This window comes from Tamandua tetradactyla, chromosome 8 (genome assembly GCF_023851605.1).
Source record: "Tamandua tetradactyla isolate mTamTet1 chromosome 8, mTamTet1.pri, whole genome shotgun sequence".
NCBI lineage: Eukaryota > Metazoa > Chordata > Mammalia > Pilosa > Myrmecophagidae > Tamandua > Tamandua tetradactyla.
Genome location: NC_135334.1, coordinates 67,626,631 through 67,649,211, shown reverse-complemented (window position 1 = coordinate 67,649,211; position 22,581 = coordinate 67,626,631). Strand labels below are relative to the sequence as shown.

Here is a 22,581-nt window from a genome sequence, read left to right as displayed (position 1 = left end):
TCTTTCTAAATAGAAATGAGACTAAATTGAACTAAATCTATTCCCACATCAGGACTTGCTTGTTTCTCTGCCTAGATTACTTTGCCCCCCAGAGCTACACATGGCTGACTCTGTCTTCATTTATGAGATGACTCAAATGACACTTTCTCAAAAAGGTCTTCTCTATCCACCCTCCCATCCCAGTTTCTAATGCATTTCCCTGTTTTATTAACTTCAAAGCTCTTATAACTATCTGAAATCATCTTCCTTCATTTATCATTATCTAACTTATTCCACTAGAACTCAAACTGCGCAACAGCCAGGAGCCTTGTTTGTCTGACTCATTGCGGCACAGAGTAAGTGTTCAATAAATTTTCATTGACTAAATCCATTTCCTCATTTTGATTCTTATTTTTGCTACCTTGCTCAAAAATTTTCAAATGCTCTGCACTGTTTATATTATAAAGTTCAAGCATTTTAGCTTGACATACAAGATGCTTCATACTGTGATCAAAACATTCCTTTCCAGCCCTACCTCTTACTATAGAGTTATTTATAAATTCAACAATTGGAAATTCACTTTTCTCTAACATACCACTAAAATTTTGTCTGCCTCTGGACTTGTTCACATTATTTCCTTCACCCAGATTCCCCTAGCCCCACCCCTACAATCAGTTCTGCATGTGGGGGATCACTTTCGCAAGTCAGTGACTCTGGGAACAATAATAATAGCTAACGTTTATTGAGTGGCAATTGTGTCCTGAGACCAGTTCTAATTGTGTTGCATATATCTCCTCCATCCTCATGACAAACCCCATTAGTGGGTATTATTTATTATTATTTTTATAATTCTAATGAGGAATCTGAAGCACTGGGGCATTAATTAACTTGCCCAAATTTCCATAATGGCAGAACTATAATTTGGAGCAAGTTAGCAGTGATGCCATAATTTGAGCTCAGGCAATCTTTCCTCAGAATACAAGATCTTAGCTCTTACTCTATACTCTATCCCTTGAGCAGAAAGGGACCTTAAGAATATCTAATTCAATTCCATCATTGTAGAGAGGTTCAGAGCTGCCCAGCCCAAGGTCAGAGTTGGAATTAGGACCCATACATACTCCCAGGTTCTGGTGCCAGGATTTTTCCATTGTACTAAATTGCCTCAAACATCACCTATGCCATGAAGCCTCCATTTATCTTTCTCTCTAAGTCCTTTATAGTCATCATATGACCTACTATTTCATCCCTAAGTAGTAAATATCTGTTGAATCTACACATTCTTCTCCATCTTTACCATCACCACCCTAATGCAGGCCACCATCACCTCTTACCTGGAATACTGCTACTGCCTTCTCTTTTGCCTTCTGGTTTCCCTATATTACTTTTGTCCTTCCAATACATCCTCCACACAATTGAATAATCATTCCAAAACACAGTTCAGACCCCTTCACTAGCTTAAAATCTTCAGGGAATCCTTACTCCCTACTTCACAGATAACAAATTCTTTAAGCCACATATTATCTGACCTATCTTCCTCTATAGCTTCGTTTCCCTTCACATCTCAACTCATAGCCTTTGACTCTCCATGTCTTTTCAAATACCATTTTTCTGTTGGCTCCTATTATTTGCCTCTCTAATTCTTAATCACTATTCACCTTCTAAATAAAGTTACCTTTGGCCACTCCTTTGGCTCATGCACATACTCACACAACACATATAAATCACAGCACTTGTCTCACTATAATAGCACTTATCTCACTATTCTGAGATTGTGAATGTACTTGTCTTTTCTCCCAGTAGAATTCTTTCAGAGCAAGGACTCTGAAAGAACATCTGAGGTACTTCTGCTATTGTCAGTGATTAGCATAGAAGCCAAATATCTGGGCAGGAAATATACAGGGGACATGCCTCCTATTTCCTACTCTTTTTCTATGCTTCCACCTCAAGCATAAGAAATCAGTGATTCAATGTGTCAAATTCTTAGACTCAAGCTGGATGATGTTTGTATATAGGTACATAGCTCTCCTCTTCTCACTTCAATAAGCTCATCATTTGGTCTCTTATAAGATAAAGCCTGCCAGAGTGTCCCAACATATAGCTTAAAGAAAGAAAGTGGTGCCTTTGAGGCTAGGCCAAGGGCCACCACTCAGCCTTACCAGAGCTCTTCATTACGGAATGTCAGGCTCTAGTGTGACCAATAATAAAGTAGTCTCTTGTTTACAACTTGTTTTTTTTTCTCATGATCTTAGCTCCCTTGAGAAACTCACAGTGAAGAAATAATTAAAGATTCAGGCATTCCCATAATCCCTAGCCAAAAACATCTAGCTGCAACCAAACCTCACTTTTTCTTCAAGGCTTAGTAAATGAATAAATACAAAAGAGAATGAATGAATAAATAAATTATATACAAGAATACTTCAGAAAAAGAAAAAGTGAAAAAGAAGAATAAAAGGAAATGAAGAAAGCAAGCACATATTTTAGAATGGTTTACTTTGGATCCAGTATTGGGAAAATCTTTTCAGGTCAGGACTAAAGACTTAGGGATGCTAATGAGCCCTCTTGAGGTGAGGGGTCAGCCCACATTCCCCATTTTTGAGAAAGTGTGGCCCGGCTCTTTCCCATCTCTATATACCCAATTGCGGCAACAGGATCCAACTTCAGGTTTTTTCAACTGATTGATTTTCCACTGGCAGCTGTAACAACCATTAATAAAGGTGAAATAGCATTTGTAGTTAAAGATGTGTCCATTTCTTAGATTTGACTTTTTCAGCTTTCTTTTTGTCAGGCTCCTGGGCTTGATCCTGGTGGCTTTCTTAAACATGATCTACCCTTTTGCTAGAAGGAAAAATAAAACAATCAGGATTTAGTACAGCTCTCCAAATGATTCCTACCCCACTATTTCACAGAATTCCATTGAGAGAGATGGATTGAAACAAAAATGTTTATATTCAAGGAAATGCACTGGATTGGAATCAGAGGAGGATAGCTTCATTCTACTTCTCCTACTAAACTGTTGAGTGTTTATAACTGTCACTGTACCACTGTAAGTTTAATTTTATCACAATAAGTTTTAATTTAATAAAATGGGATCATATTCCCTATCCTGACCAACTAAAGTAGAGCCTATAAGCATCAAATGAGAAAAAATATATATGATTGTGCTTTGTAAAATGCAGTATGCTGTTGAAATAACTTAAGAAGTTAGAGGTTTGGAGGAAAACTACAATCCTTAACTGATAAGTGGCTCAGATATAGAAACTTATCCCTTCCCTTTCTCTCCTCTCTCATTTAGAATCAGTTAGGGTTACCCTCACCTATGAATAATGAAAAATTCAGAACAGAAATGGATCAAAAAGAAGCACAAATCTGTCTTTTCTTTTGGAAAAAAAAGTTCAGAGTTAGAAAAAACAAGGATGTGGGAGCTTTCAAATGAGATGGTGGAAGATAGCTGCTCAAGGGTGCACAGAATTTTTGAGCAATAAACAGAAATTCATTCAGTCATCTTTCTCAGAGCTCTGAAAAACAAAGGATTACAGTAACTCAGCAATCACAAAATAAAAAAACAGTAAGAAAACTTAGTGGCACCTTTGATGGGTCCTCTCCCAACCCTCCCCTGGCTCAATGCAGAACAAACCCACGCACCTAGTATGGGTCCCAATTCTGGAAACAGAAAAATAACTCTTATGTGCATACTGGAATCCATGTACGTATGCACAAATCCATCTGGTGGCTGCCTGAAGGACTGAAGCAGGTTACCTGTCGCTGATTTGCCAGTACAAGAACCTCCTCAGGATGTTGAAGCAGATAACAGGACAGCTAAAATGATGTAAAAAAAAAAAAAAAAAAAAAGAATCAATGTACAATATTCTGGAGTAAAGGATTACAGGTTTTAAGACATACAATACAGGACCTGGGACCAGAAGGAAAGACAGAATTCATAATGCCACATGTTCATGTATAGGACAAGACATACGCACAGAAAAGACCTGAGAAGATCCTACACTGTTTCACTGGGCTGTTCTTTAAGCTCAGTGTGAAGCTAGTTTAGCTCTGAAGGAGAACACACCCACAGAGTCAATCAGCAAAGACTGGAAATGGTGCTTTCTTTAATTTTTAAAATTAATTCCTGGCAATTGAAATTATCCAGTCTGAGAAATAGAAAGAAAAAAGAACAAAGAAAAGTGAACAGAACCTAAGTGACTTGAAGGGCACTATCAAACATACCAATAAATGCATTAGGGAGTACCAGAAAAAGAAAGAAAGGCACAGAAATAATATTTAAAGAAATAATGGCCAAAAACTTCTTTAATTTAGTGAAAGACATGAAGATAAACACCCAAGAATTTCAACAAACTCAAAATAGGAAAAACACAAACCACATAAAGACATATTAAAATTGAACTATCAAACACTTTTTAAAGACAAAGGGTGAATCTTGAATGCAGCAAGAGAGGAAAGAAAACTAGACGACAATATACTAACACTATGGGATAGAGGAAAGGCAGTGTTGAGAGGGAAATTTATAGCTGTAAAGGCTTACATTAAAGAAGAAAGATCTCAAATTAATTACCTAACCTCACACCTGAAGAAATCAGAAAAAGAAGAGCAAACTAAACCCAATGTGAGCATAAGAAAGTATATAACACAGTACAGCTGAGAAAAGTGAGAGTTTTTTTAAAAATAGAAAGTACCAATGAGACCAAAAGTTGATTTTTTAAAAGATCAATAAAATCAACAAAACTTAACCTCAGCTGACAAAGAAAAAAAAAAGAGAGGATGCAAACATATAAATCAGAAATGAAAGGTGTTGGGATCTTACCTCTGACACTGCAAAATAAAAAGGACAATAAGAGGCCAATATGAAAAATTATATGCCAGCAAATTAGATAACCATGAAATGGACAATATCCCAGAAACATCTAAAGTATTTAAACTGAATCAAGAAGAAATCATATACCTCAACAGACTAATAACAAGTAAAGGGACTGAATCATTAATCAAAAGCCTCCCTAAAAAGAAAAGTGCAGGGCAGTACAGTGGTGGCTCAGTGGCAAAATTCTCATCTGCCATGCCGGAGACCAGGGTTTGATTCCCCGAGCCTGCCCATGCAAACAAAAAACAAACAAACAAAAAAAACCAAAAGTGCTGGACCAGATGGTTAAACAGATGAATTTTAACAATTTTTCCAAGAAGAATTAACACCAATCCAGATCAAACTCTTCCTAAAAATAGAAGAGGAGGGAACACTTCCTAACTCATGAGGCTAGCATCACATTATGCTAACTGCATAAAAATATAAGTAAAGAAAATTACTTTCTTATGAATATAGATGCAGAAACCCTCAACAAAATACTAAGAAACCGAATCCAACAACACATTAAAGAAGTAAACACCATGATGACGTGAGATTTATCCCAGGAATAAAATGGTGGTTCAACACAAGAATATCAACTAATATACAGCACATTCATAGAATAAGGGGAAAAACAAATTACTATACCAATTGACACAGAAAAGGCATTTGACAAAACTCAGCATTTTTTCTTAATAAAAACACTTGGGAAAATAGGAATAGAAGGAAAACTTCCTTGATAACGGGCATATATATACGTATAATATATATATGCATATTTAAAAAAAAAAACAGCTAACATCATACCCAGTGGGAAAGACTAAAAGCTTACCCCTAAGATCAGGAGCAAGAAAAAGATGCCCATTTTCACAATAGCTATTCAACACTACCCTGGAAGTTCTAACCAAAGCATTAGGCTAAAAACAAAACAAAACAAAACAAAAAGGCATCCAAATTAGAAAAGAGTAAGTAAAACTTACCCTGATAGCAGATGATATAATCCTATACATAGAAAAGTCTGAAAAATCCACAATAAAGCTGCTAAAGCTAAAAATGAATTCAGAAAAGTGTCAGGGTTCAAGATTGACAGGCAAAAATCAGTGGTGTTTCTATATATTAGTAATGAGCAATCCAAAAAGGAATTCAAGAAAACAATTCTATTTACAATAGCAACTTAAAGAATCAAATATCTAGGAATAAGTTTATCTAAGGATGTAAAGGACTTGTACTTGGAAAACTTAGGAAATTTTGAATAAGACCTAAATACATTAAAAGGACTCCTGTGTATGGTGGTTTTCAGGCATATACCCCAGGAAAATATGTTCCTAAACATAATACAGTCTGGGAAAATGAGGGAATAGGTAGGGAGATGCAAGGCCCACTCATTTCCCAAAAGCAGCGAGTAGACAGGCAGAAACTATCTGAATCAACTCTTCTGAGACTCTGGAGACCAGTGGGTTCTGTGCAACAGTCAGGGAAGTATAGGACAGAAAGACTGAGAAATCGCAGTGAGAGAGTGAGTAATTCTGTCCACAGCTCCTGCCACCCTTCTAGTACCCTTGGGGAAAATACTGTTGGGCAGTCTAATCATTACTGGTAGGCTGCTGTGGATTGGGATAGCCATAGGCGTCCTCTGCCCCAATTAGAGGTAGACACAGCCCAGTATCGATTCAGCTATTGCCCAGCAAATTTAAATAATGGAATCCCACGGTTCTAACTTGTCGTGATCAGATGCTGTTGTGACACTGTTTCAACCATGTCAGATATGGAGCTGGCAAAGGGCCAAAACATAGCCTGCCTTTGTGGACTGAAAGGAATGGGTTGGGAATAGGTTGCCAAACAGTGTCCTCTGCTGGGCGGTAAGGAAAGAGTACTTTCAGGGAAAAAACAAAAAGGAGGTTTGGGGAAGGAGTATCATGGCCTAAATGGAAAGGAAAAAAAAAGACTTTTTAAGAGATTTTCCCAACTCAGGGCACTTTGAATCTGGTCTGTGCCCCCTGCATGGGTACCTGGCTCTGTTTTAGGTGGAAAATACTGATGAACCAACTGTCAAGGAAGAATCTTAACACATACCCAAACAACAACAAAAACCTAGACGAAAGAGAGAAATCAATTTGCAGAATAAACTCATCACGGTAATCAGATGCCCAGACATCAGCAAAAAGTGGCAAGCCATAGTAAGAAACAAGAAGATATGGCCTAATCCAAAGCACAAATGAAAAAGTCAGAGGAGATACAAAATTTTGAATAATTAATCAATGATGTTCAAACAGATCTCCTAAATCAATTCAAAGAGATCACTAAAGAGACAAAGGATATTAAGAAGATACTTGAAGAGCATAAAGAAGAATGTGAAAGCATGCAAAGGAAAATAAAAGTCCTTATGGGAATGAAAAAGCACAATGGATGAAATGTAAAAATAATACACTAGAGGCATACAACAGCAGATTTGAAGGGGTAGAAGAAAGGATCCTCAACCTAGAAGATGGATGGAGAAAAGAATGCAATTATTTGAGTAGAGTCTCAGGGGACCGATTGACAACATAAAGTGTACAAACATATGCATCATGGGTTTCCCATAAGGAGAAAAGAAGGGAAAATGGACAGAAAGATATGAAGAAATAATGACCAAAAGTTTACCAATTCTTAATAAAGACATAAATATGCATATTCAACAAGTGAAATATACTTAAAAAGAATAAATCTGAAATGATCTACTCCAAGACACATACTAATCCTATTGCCAAATGACAAAGATAAAGAGAGAATTCTAAAAGCAGCAAGAAAAAGCAATTCTCCACATACAAGAGATGTCAAATAAGACTAAGTTCAGATTCCTCATCAGAAACCATAGAGGCAAGAAATAAGATATATTTAAGAAAATGAAAGAGAAATATCACCAGCCATGAATTATTTAACCAGCAAAACTGTAGTTCAAAATCAGGGAGAATTTAAACTATTCACAAATAAACAAAAGCTGAGTTAGTTAACAAGAGACCTGAGCTACAAGAAATACTAAAGGAAGTTTTACAATCTGAAAAGAAAGACAGGAGAGGCAGACTTGAAGGAGAGGGTAGAAATGAAGATTATCATTAAGGGTAACTAAAAGGATAAAAAGAGAAAAAATAAGATACAGATTTTTTTTTAAAAATCCAAAACATAAACTGGTGAAGTTCTTGCCTTTACAATAACATTTAATGTTAATGGATTAAACTCCCCAATCAAAAGACACAAACTGGCAGAATGGGTAAAAATATGTTGCATGTATATGATGTCTACAAGAGACTCATTTTAGACTCAATGATACAAACAGGTTCAAAGTGAAAAACTGGAAAAAATACTCCACACAAATAGTAACTAAAAAAGAGCTAGGGTGGCTATACTAATATTGGCCAAAAAAGACCTTAAATGCAAAAATATTATGAGACTAAGAAGGACATTATATAGTTTAAAAGGGACAATTTACCAAGAAGAAATAACAATCATAAGTATCTATGCACCTAACTAAGGTGCCCCAAAATACATGACGCAAACACTGCAAAACTGAAGGGAGAAGTAGAAGTCTCTACGATAATAGTTGGAGACTTCAATAAACTACTCTCATCAATAGAACGTCTAAATAGAGGGTCAATAAGGAAAGAGAGAACCTAAATAGTATGATAGATGAACTGCACCAAACAAACATATATACAACACTGCACCCCAAAGCAGCAGGATATATGTTCTTCTCAAGTGGTCATGATCACTTTCCAGGATGGACTATGTGTTGGATTACAAAACAGGTCTTAATAAAATTTAAAAGACTGAAATTATACAAAGCACTTTCTCTGATCATAATGGAATTAAGATGGAAATTAGTAACAGGCAGAGAACTGGAAAATTCACAATATATGGAGGTAAGCAACATAAACAATCAAAGAATCAAAGAAGAAATTGCGAAGGAAATCAGTAAATATCTCATGAAGAATGAAAACAAGATATATCAAAATTATGGTTTTCCAAGAAGGCCATGCTGAGAGGGAAACTGATAAACCTAAATGTCTGCATCAGGAAGGAAGAGCAAGCTAAAATCGAAGGCTTAATTGAACACCTGAAAGAACTATAGAGAAAGAACAGCAAACTAATCCCAAACTGAGCAGAAGGAAAGAAACAACAAAGATTAGAGCAGAAATAAATGAAATTGAGAACAAAAACACAATAAAGAGAATCAATAAAACCAAAAGTTGGCTCTTTGAGAAGATCAATAAAATTGAAAAACCCTTAGCTGGACTGACAAAGAATAAAAAAGAAGATGCAAATATAATCAGAAATGAGGGGGAAAGGTCATTACCTCTGACCTCATAGAAATAAAAAAACAATTATGAGGGGATATTATGAACAACTATATTCCAACAAATTAGACAACTCAGATGAAATGGAAAATCTCCTAGACAAACACGAGTAACCTACAGTGACTCAAAAAGAAACAGAATATCTCAACAAACCAATCACGAGTAAAGAGACTGAATCACTCAATCAAGTCTCCCAGAAATGAAATGCCAGGACCCCAATGGCTTCACAGGTTGTGCTGGTTTGAAAGGATGTATGTACATTAGAAAAGCCATGTTTTAAACCTAATCCCATTTTGTAAAGGCAGCCATCTTGTCTAATCCCTATTTAGTACTGTACGTTGGAAGCTTTAATTAGATTATCTCCCTGGAGATGACTCAGTCAAGAGTGGTTGTTAACCTGGTTTAGGTCGAGACGTGTCTTCACCCATTCTAGGTGGGTCTTGATTAGTTTACTGGAATTCTATAAAACAGGAAACATTTTGGAGAAAGTGGGAGATTCAGAGAGAGGAGAGCAGAATGACATAGCCACAAGAAGCAGAAAGCACACCATCCAACGACCTTTGGAGATGAAGAAGGAAGATGCCTCCCAGGGAGCATCATGAAACAGGAAGCCAGGAGAGAAAGCTGGCAGACACCGTGCTTGCCACGTGACTTTCCAGATGAGAGAGAAACCCTGACCGTGTTCACCATTTGCCCTTCCAGCCAAGAGAGAAACCCTAACCATGTTCGCCATGGGCCTTTCCAGATGAGAGAGGAACTGTGACTGTTTGCCATGTGCCTTCCTACTTGAGAGAGAAACCTTGAACTTCATCAGCCTTCTTGAATCAAGGTGTCTTTCCCTGAATGCCTTAGATTGGACATTTCTATGGACTTGCTTTAATTGGGACATTTTCTCTGCCTTAGAACTGTAAACTGCCAACTTATTAAATTCCCCTTTTTAAAAGCCATTCCATTTCTGGTATATTGCATTCCAGCAGCAAGCAAACTAGAATTCTACCAATCACTCCAAGAATTAATACCACTCCTACTCAAACTCTTCCAAATCCTTGGAGAGGAGGGGACACCACCTAACTCATTCTATGAAGTCAACATCACTCTAATACCAAAACCAGATAAAGACACTAAAGAAACCTACAGACCAATCTCTCTAATGATTATAGATGCAAAAATCCTCAACGAAATTCTTGCAAATTGAGTTCTGGGAAGATGGTGGAATAGGATAGGCTGAGTTCACCCCTGCTCCAAGAAACAACTAGAGAAGTAAAAGAAAAACAACCAGAACAGCAATTCCAAGTTGAAAATGACTTGAGAGGGTCGTCTACACGACAAAGGGAGGTTCAGGATGAAAAAGCTGAGGAATTGAGACGCAGAGGACCGTAGACCATCCAGCCAGTGCAAGGAGCCTATCATGTCCCTTTCCAAACAGAGGCCCAGAGCCCTCAGGAGTGCATGGATAGGGATTCAGAGACAAGGGAAGCCAAGCTGTGCTCCTCAAACACGACACCCACACACGCTGCACCCCCCTGCATGCCCCATGCACCTAAGCCCCATCCCCTGGTACACCCGTGGGACCCACACATCCATGCCCGCTGGTCTTGCACACAAGCACACCTATGTCCCGCCCCACTGCACCCTGACCTCTGCACCCTGAACACTGCACCCCAATCCCCACAACCCCCATGCACCACACATGTACCACACCCCTGCCAGCCCCCATGCCATGTTGTCTGCTCACCATGCCCTGTCACTCAGAGCATGCTGCTCCGCCCCACACACACCTGCAGCCTCCGGATCCCCCTCCTGCTGCGCCCTTCCTCCATGACCCACACCGTGCTGTGCCTCTGCACTTCAAGGCCTGAGTTGCACCCTGCCTCCACCAGCGCTGTGCCACCCCACCCACAAGCCCACACCCTGCACCCCATCCTCCTGGGTACCAGTGTAGCATCTCTGCCCTGTGCCTAGCTCTGTGCTATGCCCCGCCACACACCCCACATCTTGCCCCATGCCCATCCCACAAATGTAAAACCTTAGATAACAGAGGGAAATCAACTTCCAAAGTAACACTATTAAGATAATTAAATGCAGGAGCAGTGCCAAGATGGAAATTCAGCAAGGTATGGGATTTAGTTCGTCATTCAGAACAGCTACTAAATAGCCAGGAACAGTACAGAACAGCTCCTGGAGCCACGTCAGTGACCAGACACACAGTGTACCCGAGTCTGGACCAGCTGGACTGACTGCAAGCTCCCCCAGAACCGTGACTGCCCCAAGCCACGGCTACCGGTGCCCCTCCCCCACAGGCTGCTTCCCAGAGGGGAAAGGAAAGAGGCTTTACCAGCAGCATGAGCTGAGCGCAACTAAGCTTCAAGGGTGGAATTAATTCACAAATTCTGACTACTAAAAATAGGCCCCCAGCTCAGGTGGACCTGGTCAAAGCAGAGATTGCTGAGTTTTGCCCTGGTGCTGAGGGGGCAGGGCTGATGGAAAAAGAAAAAAAAAAAAGAAACAGAGGTTTTTTTGGATCAGATAGCACATAATACTTGAAAGGGTCTGGTCCTTGAAGAAAGGATCTGAAGGTACACAAAGCAACATACCAACTTATGCTCTTGATTGACAAACCTGAGGAATGGAGGTACTGCTCTGAGAAGGATTTTTCTCTTTCTTTTTTTGGTGACTGTGTTTTCTATGGCTTGACTGCCTTTGGACACAGCGGCAGGGATTCTCAGACTGCAACGGCCCCAGGCATAGGCAGAAACAAGCTTGTTTGAAAGCTTGTCTGGGGCCTGTGGCCTTCCCCAGGAGAGAGGTGGGACCCAGTTCAGGTGGAATCCCTCTCTCAAGAAATTCAGACACCAGGGCTTGGTAAGTTGAAGCCATTAAAACCAGCCTACAACCTCTCTTCTGTCTCCACCACTCCGCCAGCAGGGAGAGTCTTCCAAAGTTAAAGGTACCACATCATCTTATGCTGGTGGGACCCACAGGCAGACAAGAACCACATACTGGGCAGGATAAGAAAATCACAGCGCCGGGAGACTTCACAGTAAAGTCTTTCAACCTGCTGGGTCTGACCCTCAGGGAAAACTGAGGCAGGTGACCCTTTCCTCCTGACAGAAGGCCAGTTTGGTCTGAGAAAATCTGGCTGGGGTCTGTAATACCTACACAGACCCTCCTAAGGGTGGGGGACGGGGGAAGACACCATACAGACAGGGCAAGAAAAAAGAAAAAAGAACTGAAAAATTCTGATCTGTTAAACAAAACCTAAGCTTGTGGTCCAGAATAAGCTGAACTGAATGCCAAAGAACAGACAGACAACAAAATCATCCAGGAGGATAATCCTAGGTAAAAGAAGTGAAAACAATCTCCAGAATAAACTAATTAGGGTAATTAAATGCCTGGACACCAGCAAAAAAAAATAAATCACACTAGGAAAATTTAAGATATGGCCCAGTCAAAGGAACAAAGTAACAATTCAAATGAGATACAGGAGTTGAAACAATTAATGCAGAATGTTCGAACAGACATGGAAAACCTCATCAAAAATCAAATCAATGAATTGAGGGAGGATATAGCAAAGGCAAGGAATGAACACAAAGAAGAAATCGAAAGTCTGAAAAAACAAATCACAGAACTTATGGGAATGAAAGGCACAGTAGAAGAGATGAAGAAAACAATGGAAACCTACAATGTTAGATTTCGAGAGGCAGAAGATAGGATTGGTGAACTGGAGGACAGGACATCTGAAATCCGACAAGAAAAAGAAAATATAGGGAAAAGAATGGAAAAATATGAGCAGGGACTCAGGGAATGACAATATGAAGCACATGAATATACATGTTGTGGGTGTCCCAGAAGGAGAAGACAAGGGGAAAGGAGGAGAAAAACTAATGGAGGAAATTACCACTGAAAATTTCCCAACTCTTATGAAAGACTTAAAATTACAGATCCAAGAGTGCAGGGTACCCCAAAGAGAATAGATCCAAATAGAAGTACTACAAGACACTAATCAGAATGTCAGAGGTCAAAGAGAAAGAGAGAATTTTGAAAGCAGCAAGAGAAATGCAATCCATCACATACAAAGGAAGCCCAATAATACTATGTGTAGATTTCTCAGCAGAAACCATGGAGGCGAGAAAACAGTGGGATGATATATTTAAACCACTAAAAGAGAAAAACTGCCAACGAAGAATTCTATACACAGCAAAACTGTCCTTCAAATAAGGGAGAAATTAAAACATTCTCAGACAAAAAAAAAATCACTGAGAGAATTTGTGACCAAGAGACCAGCTCTGCAAGAAATACTAAAGGGAGCACTAGAGACAGATAAGATAAGACAGGAGAGAGAGGTGTGGAGAAGAGTGTAGAAATGAAGACTACCAGTAAAGGTAAAAAGAAGAAAAATCAGATATGACATATAAAATCCAAAAGGCAAATGGTAGAAGAAAGTACTGCCCATACAGTAATAACAGTAAATGTTAATGGATTAAACTCCCCAATCAAAAGACATAGACTTGCAGAATGGATTAAAAACAGGACCCATCTATATGCTGTCTACAGAAAACACATCTTAGAACCAAGGATAAACATAGGTTGAAAGTGAAAGGTTGGGGAAAGATATTTCATGCAAATAAAAATCAGAAAAGAGCAGGAGTAGCTATACTAATATCCAATAAATTAGACTGCAAATGTAAAACAGTTAAAAGAGACAAAGAAGGATGCTGTATTAATAAAAGGAACAATTCAACAAGAATTCAACAATCATAAATATTAATGCACCAAGCCAGAATGCTCCAAAATACATTAGGCAAACACTGAAAAGAGAAATAGATATATCTACCATAACAGTTGGAGACTTCAATTCCACACTCTCATCAATGGACAGAACATCTAGACAGAGGATCAATAAAGAAACAGAGAATTTGAATAATACAATAAATGAGCTAGACTTAACAGACATTTATAGAACATTACACCCCACAACAGCAGGATACACCTTTTTCTCAAGTGCTCATGGATCATTCTCAAGAATAGACCATATGCTGGGTCACAAAGCAAGTCTCAACAAATTTAAAAAGACTGAAATCATACAAAACACTTTCTCAGATCATAAAGGAATGAAGTTGGAAATCAATAATAGGCAGAGTGCCAGAAAATTCATAACTTTGTGGAGGCTCAACAACACACCCTTAAACAACCAGTGGGTCAACGAAGAAATTACAAGAGAAATCAGTAACTATCTCGAGGAAAATGAAAATGAAAGCACAACATATCAAAACTTACGGGATGCAGCAAAGGCAGTGCTAAGAGGGAAATTTATTGCCCTAAATGCCTATATCAAAAAAGAAGAAAGGGAAAAAATACAGGAATTAACTGTCCACTTGGAAGAACTGGAGAAAGAACAGCAAACTAACCCCAAAGCTAGCAAAAGGAAAGAAATAACAAAGATTAGTGCAGAAATAAATGAAATTGAGAACATGAAAACAATTGAGAAAATCAACAAAACCAGAAGCTGGTTCTATGAGAAAACCAGTAAGATTGATGGACCCTTAACAAGATTGACAAAAAGAAGAAGGAAGAGGTTGCAAATAAATAAGATCAGAAATGGAAGAGGAGACATAACCACTGACCCCACAGAAATAAAGGAAGTAATGACAGGATACTTTGAACAACTTTATGCTAATAAACATGACAATATAGACGAAATGGACAACTTTCTAGAAAGGCATGAACAACCAACTTTGACTCAAGAAGAAATAGATGACCTCAACAAACCAATCACAAGTAAAGAAATTAAATCAGTCATTAAGAAGCTCCCCAAAAAGAAAAGTCCAGGACCAGATGGTTTCACATGTGAATTCTACCAAACATTCCAGAAAGAATTAGTATCAATCCTGCTCAAACTCTTCAAAAAAATTGAAGAGGAGGGGAAGCTACCTAACTCATTCTACAAGCCAGCATCACCCTCATACCAAAGCCAGACATGATATTACAAAAAAAGAAAACTATAGACCAACCTCTCTGATGAATACAGATGCAAAAATCCTCAACAAAATTCTAGCAAATCAAATCCAGCAACACATTTAAAGAATTATACATCACAACCAACTAGGATTTATCCCAGGTATGCAAGGATGGTTCAACATAAGAAAATCAATTAATGTAATACACCATATCAACAAATCAAAGCAGAAAAACCATACGATCATCTCGACTGATGCAGAGAAGACATTTGTCAAAAGTCAACATCCTTTCCTGTTGAAAACACTTCAAAGGATAGGAATAGAAGGGAACTTCCTCAAAATGATAAAGGGAATATATGAAAAACCCACGGCTAACATCATCCTCAATGGGGAAAAAATTAAAACTTTCCTATTAGATCAGAACAAGACAAGGATGTCCACTATCACCAGTGTTATTCAACATTGTGTTGGAAGTTCTAGCCAGAGCAATTAGACAAGAAAAAGAAATACAAGGCATCAGAATTGGAAAGGAAGAAATAAAACTCTCACTGTTTGCAGATGATATGATATTAGATGTCAAAAATCCCGAAAAATCCACAGCAAAACTACTAGAGCTAATAAATGAGTACAGCAAAGTGGTAGGTTACAAGCTCAACACTCAAAAATCTGTAGTGTTTCTATACACTAGTAATGAACAATCTGAGGGGGAAATCAAGAAAATAATTCCATTTATAATTGCAACAAAAAATATGTAATATTTAGGAATAAATTTGACTAAAGAGACAAAAGACCTATACAAAGAAAACTATAAGAAATCGTTAAAAGAAATCACAGAAGACCTAAACAGATGGAAGGGCATACTGGGTTCATGGACTGGAAGACTAAATAGTTAAGATGTCAATCCTACCTAAATTGATCTACAAATTCAATGCAATACCAATTAAAATCCCAACAACTTACTTTTCAGAAATAGAAAAACCAATAACCAAATTTATCTGGAAGGGCAGGGTATCCCGAATAGTTAAAAGTACCCTGAGGAAAAAAAATGAAGTCAGAGGTCTCACGCTATCTGACTTTAAGGCATAGTATGAAGCGACAGTGGTCAAAACAGCATGGTACTGGCATAAAAATAGATGTACTGACCAATGGAATAGAATAGAGTGTTCAGAATTAGACCCACTCATCTATGGCCAACTGATCTTTGATAAGGCAGTCAAGCCAAGCTACCTGGGACAGAATAGTCTCTTCAATATATGGTACCTAGAGAACTGGATATCCATATGCAAAAGAATGAAAGAAGACCCATATCTCACACCCTATACAAAAATTAGCTTAAAATGGATCAAAGACCTAAACATTAGATCTAAGACCATAAAACTGTTAGAAGAAAATGTAGGGAAATATCTTACAATTCTTATACTTGGAGGTGGTTGCCTAGACCAGAAAGAAAGAAAGAAATGGGAACTCCTCAAAATTAAACCCTTTTGCACATCAAAGAACTTAATCAAGAAAGTAAAAGGACAGCCTACACAATGGGATACAATATTTGGAAATGATATATCAGATAAAGGTCTAGTATCCAGAAAATATAAAGAAAGTGTCCAACTCAACAACAAAAAGACAGCCAACCCAATTACAAAATGGGCAAAAGACTTGAACAGACACTTCTCAGAAGAGGAAATACAAATGGCCAGAAGGCACATGAAGAGATGCTCAACTTCCGTGGCTACTAGAGAAATGCAAATCAAAACCACAATGAGACATCACCTCATACCCACCAGAATGGCCATTATCAATAAAACAAAATGACAAGTGCTGGAGAGGATGTGGAGAAAGAGGCACACTTATCCACTGTTAGTGGGAATGTTAAATGGTACAACTGCTATGGAAAGCAGTTTGGTGGTTCCTCAGAAAGCTAAATATAGAATTGCCATATGACCCGGCAATACCATTGCTAAGCATCTACTCAGACGATATGAGGGCAAGGACACAAACAGACATTTGCACACCAATGTTTATAGCAGCATTATTTACAATTGTGAAGAGATGGAAACAGTCAAAATGTCCATCAACAGACGAGTGGCTAAACAAGTGGTGGTGTATACATACGATGGAATATTATGCAGCTGTAAGGCAGAATAAAGTTATGAAGTATGTAACAACATGGATGAAACTTAAGGACATTATGCTGAGTGAGATTAGCCAGAAACAAAAGGACGAATACTGTATGGTCTCACTGATATGAACTGACATTAGTGAATAAACTTGGGGAATTTCATTGGTAACAGAGACTGTCAGGAGACAGAAATAGGGTAAGATATTGGGTAATTGGAGCTGAAGGGATACAGATTGTGCAACAGGACTGAACGTAAAAACTCAGAAATGGACAGCACAATACTACTTAACTGTAATACAATTATGTTAAAACATTGAATGAAGCTGAATGTGAGAATGATCAAGGAGGAGGGCTGGGGGCACAAATGAAATCAGAAAGAAAGATAGATGATAAAGACTGAGATGGTATAATCTAGGAATGCCTAGAGTGTGTAATGATAGTGATTAAATGTACAAATTTTAAAAACGTTTTTGCATGAGGAAGAACAAAGGAATGTCATTACTGCAGGGTGCTGAAAACAGATGGTAATTAATATTTAAAATTTTTAACTTATGTGTGAGACTAAAGAAAAAAATGTTTATTTCGTACAAAATTCATATTTTGAATAGTGCATTTCCTAATATAACTTATGTAGACAGCTTAACTGAACTCCATAAGTACATGGTACTCGAGTAGGACATGAGATTTTGTTGGTTTGTCCAGGGTGATGCCCCGATAAATCCCAGAGTGATTTGAACAGTGAATGAAAAAGTATTTACAAACTCCCCTTCAGGGAATGGTGAGAAAGGGGGAAAATTCAACTTCCCCAAGTTGAATTCTTGATATTCTCACAAGCAGTGCAAACAATCAAAGCTACAGACTGAGCCCCCAATCTTGGGGTTTTTTCATATGAAACTTGACCCCACAAAGGATAGGTCAAGCCTACTTAAAATTAGGCCTAAGAGTCACCCCCAAGAGAACCTCTTTTGTTGCTCAGATGTGGCCTCTCTCTCCAGCCAACACAACAAGCAAACTCACCACCCTCCCCCTGTCTACATGGGACACGACTCCCAGGGGTGTGGACCTTCCTGGCAACATGGGACAGAAATTTTGGAATGAGCTGAGAATCAGCATCAAGGGATTGAGAAAACCTTATTGACCAAAAAGGGGAAGAGTGAAATGAGATAAAATAAGTGTCAATGGCTGAGAGACTCTAAACAGAGTCGAGAGGTTATCCTGGAGGTTATTCTTATGCATTAAATAGATATCACCTTGTTAGTCAAGATGTAGTGGAGAGGCTGGAGGGAACTGCCTGAAAATATGGAGCTGTGTTTCAGTAGCCATGTTTCCTGAAGATGATTGTATAATGATATAGCTTTCACAATGTGACTGTGTGATTATGAAAACCTTGTGTCTGATGCTCCTTTTATTGACCTTATCAATAGATGAGTAAAACATATGGAATAAAGATGAATAGGGGGAACAAATGTTAAAATAAATTTAGATTGAAATGCTGGTGATCGGTGAGGGGGAGGGGTGGGGGGTATGGTATATATGAATTTTTTTGTTTTCTTTTTATTTCTTTTTCTGAATAGATGCAAATGTTCCGAGAAATGATCATGATGATGAATATGCAACTATGTGATGATATTGTGAATTACTGATTATATATGTAAAACGGAATGATCAAAAGTTAAGAATGTTTGCAATGTTTGGTGTTTTTTGGTATTTTAAAAAAATCAGTTGCTTTCCTATATGAGCAATAAACAATTGGATTTTTTGCCATTTACATGAGCAAAAAGTTTTAAACTTGGATATAAAATTAATAACATACGTACAGTAATAATATGCAGAAAACTACAAAAATCTGATGAAAGAAATGGAAGAAAAGGATGAGTAGGTGAAGTGATAAGAAGGTTTAGGGTGATGAAACTACTCTACATGATACTGCATTAGTGAATACAAAACATTATTCCTTTATCAAAACCCATAAAGCTATACAATGCAAAGAGCGAACCCATTTAGGCTAAGGTGTACTAGAAATAATGCAGTTTGTAACAAGAGAATCTAACTATATTACAAGTACATGTGAAAACCTCACTGAATGGGGTGGGAGAAGGGTGCCACCCTAAGTAAGTTTGGAAATGAGGAAAGCCTGTTAGACTATAGAAAAAAGGAACTGCACATAAGCACTGTACCGTAGTTGATAAAGTTATGCCCCACCAGGGTATAGGTTACAATTCTGATACTGCTGTTAATATCTATTTAAACTGAATAATTAAGCAAATGGATGTCAGATGGTAGGAGCCAAGTTTCTTACTATTGGAGTGGGAATTTACAGATAAACAGGAGGGAGAGGGTTAGAATGATCCTGTGCTAATGGATTAGAACTGGAGACATAAGTAAGAACTGAAGTTTGACTTAATATAGACACACATGGTTACACATAGAAATATTTGTAGATCTCTGTATATATACACAGGTTAGTACACACATATATTTATTTGCTTTGTAAGCTGAGAGGGCCTAAAAGAAATGATACCTCAGTAGCAATGAACACACCAAGTGCCCAGATATTGGTTACTCATACCATTCTCCAGTCTAAAAAACAAAGCAAAACAAAAACACAGCTCCTAGGAGAAATGGCTGATTCCAGGGCTGGGGCAGGAAATGTACAAGATGAGCCTAGAGCATCTTGTAATGCCAGAAGAAAAGGAAGTGCTACAGAAAAAAAAGAAAGAAAAAGAAAAGAAACAAACACAAAAATGGGTTTCTTTAAGTGACAGAGGAGCTAACTTGCCAAAGATTGGATAATTTGAGCAATAAAGTAGTATTGGATTACAACACACATCTGGAGGCTCAAAAATGTCAAGGAAGCACCTCAAATTTTAGGTCATGCAATACAGTGGGACACAAACAAGAGTACAAACATGTACTCATGTACATAATGGTTATCCATTATGTACCCATGTGTGTAATGGGTGTCCTCAGATAAAGAGAATGAGAAAGGGTCAGAAAGAATATTGGGGGGGAAATGGCCAAAATCTTTCCAAATGTGATGAAACACATGGCTCTACCCAACCAAGAAGTTCAATAAACTTGAGGTAGGATAAACTCAAAGATATCCACACCAAGATACAGTATAATCAAATTGTCAAAAGCCAAACCATACAGAAAGTCTTTAAAACAGTCAGAATGAAGTGATTTATCATATACAAGAGAGTCTCAATAAGATTAATTTCTCATAAGAAAATAATGAAGGCAACATGGCAGTGGGATAACATTTAAAATGTCAAAGGAAAAACTGCCAATCAAATATGCTATAGCTAACAAAACTGTCCTTTAGAAATGAAGAGAAATTAAGACATTCCCAGATTTAAAAAAAGAAAAAATTTAAGAGAGTTCATTACTAGCAGATCTGCCCTTTAAGTAATACTGAAGGGAGTCCTGAAAGATTACCACTAGACAGTAACTTGAAGCCACATAAAGAAATAAGGAATACTAGTAAAAACAATCATTTAAAGCCTAGGGAAATGATCCTAAAGGCAAATAACAAATGAAGAAACATCTTCTCAAGAAAATCAGGTTAAGAAAAGTGACAGTCTGTGGAATGTGGACCACGACCTCTCTCTTTTTCCCTCCTCCTGGCTCAGCAAGATGGAGACTCCACTATAGATTGCTGCAGCTAAGAACACAGGGCTCCCTCTAATGCCAGCTCCCAATTGGAGGGCTTTCTTCCTGAGAGGAGCAGGACTTCAGCATTTCTCATCCGCCCCCAGCTACTAGTTGCTAAGTTCCATGTGAGTGCAGTCAAGAGATGCAGGCTTCCTTTTTCTACCCAATCCCCCCTCATGAAAGAAGGGTCTATCTTGGACATGGTTTGTTGAGAATATTGGAGCCATGATATAACCCTTCCACCATCTCATGAAGCCATGTTTCCACATCAGGAGAGGCAAACAGGGAGGGCTTCAAGCCACTGACAGCCCCCCAACGTGTGCTCAGGTGCTAGAACACTGGTGTCACTCAGAGAGAAGCTCATCAATGTCTGCATCCCAGCTCCAGAGCCCTGGCTCAGAGACTTAGCTGGGGAGAGAAGCAGGCCATAAAACACATCACTCCTAATCTCTCCCCAAAAGCAGTAACTTCATTTATAGCACATCATGAAAAAGTTCAAACCTAAGGGCACTCTATACATCAGTAGGGGTTGTAGTAAAAGGAATCTGGGAGGAGATCTGTACATCAAATAAGATACAGCCTAGAACATAGATTGGTTAGTTAGCAGGAGAGAACTAGGGAATAAGACTGTTGGGAGGAGTGTTCCTGAGGACAGAACAAACTTCACACACAATTCAGAAACTATTCTGTCAATAAAGCTCCAACAGAATGGGTGGGAACAAAGCTATAATGGACTGAGGAAATGACATAAATGGTCAAGTAACAATTATAACAATATATTGTTAGGTTTATAACATTAATAGATGGTATATTTAACAATAATACCACAAAAAGGGGGGAAAGGGGATAGAACTATAGAGGAGTAATAGTTCCATATATTACTGGAATTATGCTAGCATAAATCTGAAGCTGATTCTGGTAAGTTAAGATATATATGATAAACTCTAGAGCAACCACTTAAAAATAACTAAAAAAATAGTGAAAAATTCATTAAAGAAATTAAAATGCTACCATGGATATTCACTTAATGTAAAATAAACCAGTTAAGAAGGAATGCAAGAACAAAAAAGACATGAAACACTGATGACAAAAAGATGGCAGGCAGAAATCCAACTATAGCAATAATAACATTAAGTGTAAATGAATTAAACAATCAAAAGACAGAGCCTGCAGACTGGATTAAAAAAAGACAAAAAAAAAACATGATCCAACTATATATTGTCTGTAAAAGACACATTTTAAATTCAAAGCCACAAATAGATTAAAATGGAAAAATATATCATATACACAGCAACCACAGGAAAGCTGGAATGAGTATACTAATATCAGACAAAATAGACTTTAAAACAAAAAAATGCTACTAGAGATAAAGAAGGAATTTTTATGATAAAAGGACCAATCCAACATGAAAATATAAGAATCATAAGTTATATGTATTTAATAACAGAGTCCTAAAATACATGAAGCAAAAAATTAACAGAAATGGAGGGAGAGAAATATACAAATCAAGAATGATAGCTGGAAACGTCAATACTGCAGTTTCAATAATGGATAGAACAGACAGAAGATCAGCAAGGAAACAGGAGATCTGGAAAACACCATATCAGGTATCTATAGATCACCCTATCCAACAATAACAGATTTTACATTCTTTTCCAGTGCCAAAGAATATTCTCCAGGATATGCCAGACT

General features: G+C 37.9%; 1 protein-coding gene across 4 annotated transcripts in view; it reads right to left on the bottom strand.

The window, feature by feature from the left end:
- GDPD4 (glycerophosphodiester phosphodiesterase domain containing 4) overlaps window positions 1-22,581 on the bottom strand; it is a 220,157-nt gene that overhangs the window by 193,766 nt on the left and 3,810 nt on the right. For 2 of the 4 annotated variants that reach the window (XM_077113505.1, XM_077113510.1), the window contains exon 1: window positions 2,612-2,621. The gene's annotated coding sequence lies outside the window, so the exon portion shown is untranslated. Of the gene's footprint in view, window positions 1-2,611; window positions 2,815-3,621; window positions 3,796-22,581 lie in introns of those variants that run through there. The other 2 variants (XM_077113504.1, XM_077113503.1) reach the window with 2 other exon arrangements.